This window comes from Echinops telfairi, unplaced genomic scaffold, assembly GCF_000313985.2.
Source record: "Echinops telfairi isolate 266 unplaced genomic scaffold, ASM31398v2 ScPeMD7_37;HRSCAF=141, whole genome shotgun sequence".
Taxonomy (NCBI): domain Eukaryota; kingdom Metazoa; phylum Chordata; class Mammalia; order Afrosoricida; family Tenrecidae; genus Echinops; species Echinops telfairi.
In genome coordinates, this window is record NW_022103935.1 from 2,082,151 (window position 1) to 2,083,897 (window position 1,747).

Consider the following 1,747-nt stretch of genomic DNA (forward strand, 5'->3'; position numbering starts at 1 on the left):
CAGCACAGCGACAGGAGAAAAGACCGCTGCCAACAGGGATCTCATTTACTGGGGTTCATGGGCAACACCCAGGGAAGCAGCTGTCAAGCCACCGAACATTGGATTGCCCTGGAAAATGCAAGGCGGCGCGAGGCCGCTTCAAAGCGTTCAAGAGCGAAGATGCGTCTGAGGACGCAGGAGAACCTGACCCAGGCCATGGCTGTTTCCGTCCCCGCACACTAACGTGAGAGGTGCGCGGTCCACAAGAGAGCCCGGAGAAGGATCCGTGCGTGGAAGGATGGTGCCGGGGAAGTCGACAGAAAGCACCACGGGCGGCCAGAAGGATAGACAGCTCTGTGTGGAAGGACACCCAGAGCGCTCCTCAGATGTGGGGACGGCGAGACCGCATTTCATGCTCATTGGACACGCTTTCCAGAGACCAGTCTCCGGAAAAGGCCATCGTGCTTTGAAACATCGAGGCCAGTGTAAAAGCGAGACGCGACGTGAGCTGGATGGGCACAGTGTGGGGGACAGTGGGCTCCAACGTGACCATGGTGGATGGCTGTTGTTCACAAGGGGGCCGTGAGTCGGAACTGACTTGCGGACACCTCACAACGCTCCCAGCATGAACGACAGGACAGGCACACAGATGGGAGATGAGAGGCACGAGGACGGGTGACAGGGTCATCAGTGGGTGGGTGGATGGATGGAAAGGTGGCTGTGGGGACGGGTGACAGGGTCATCAGTGGGTGGGTGGATGGATGGAAAGGTGGCTGTGGGGCCGGATGAAGGGATATGTGGATGGGCGGTAGATGTATAGGGGGTGGATGGCTGGGTAGTGAATATGTGGGTATGTGGTAGATGTACGAGGGAGCGGATGGATTGGTGCACATGAGGAGGAATGAAAGGATGAATGGATATGTGGGTGGGTGGTAGATGTGTAATTGGGCGGATAGATGGGTGGATATGGGGATGCATGGAAGGATATGCGGGTGGTTGGTAGATTGGATGGATGGGTGGATGGATGGATGGATGGATGGATGGATGGATGGATGGATGAGTAGATGAATGGATCACATCGTGGATGGATAGATGGCTGATAAATGTATGAGTGGATGGATGGATGGATGGATGGATGAGTAGATGAATGGATCACATCATGGATGGATAGATGGCTGATAAATGTATGAGTGGATGGATGGATGGATGGATGGATGGATGGATGGATGGATGGATGAGTAGATGAATGGACCACATCGTGGATGGATAGATGGCTGATAAATGTATGAGTGGATGGATGGATGGATGGATTGGTGGATCTGGGAGTGCATGGATGGATAAATGGATATGTGTATGGGTGGTAGATGTACGAGTGGATGAATAGGTGGATATATTGGTGGATGGCAGATGCACAAGTGGGTAGATGGCTTGAGAGATAGTCTCTGATTGGATGATAGGTCTCTCTCCAGCCAACCCCACCCCCAAACTCCACCCACTGCCCCAAGCCCTAGTCAATGCTTCATCCTCCTTGGATGCCCCCTCAAAGGTCCACAGGGCCTTTGTATGTGCCCCAACCCACACACCTCATGGTAATGAAGCGCAGTCAGTAGAACACCCCACACCCCGCAACCTGATACAATGAACTGCAAGCCTGAGCCTGGGTCCACAGCCCCAAGGCTGTGGATAAAGGAACCGGTCAGCCAGATAGACCAGGACTCCGGCACCTGTGTCCTGCACCTGGTTATTTGCCTGGCTGTGGCCCCTCGGA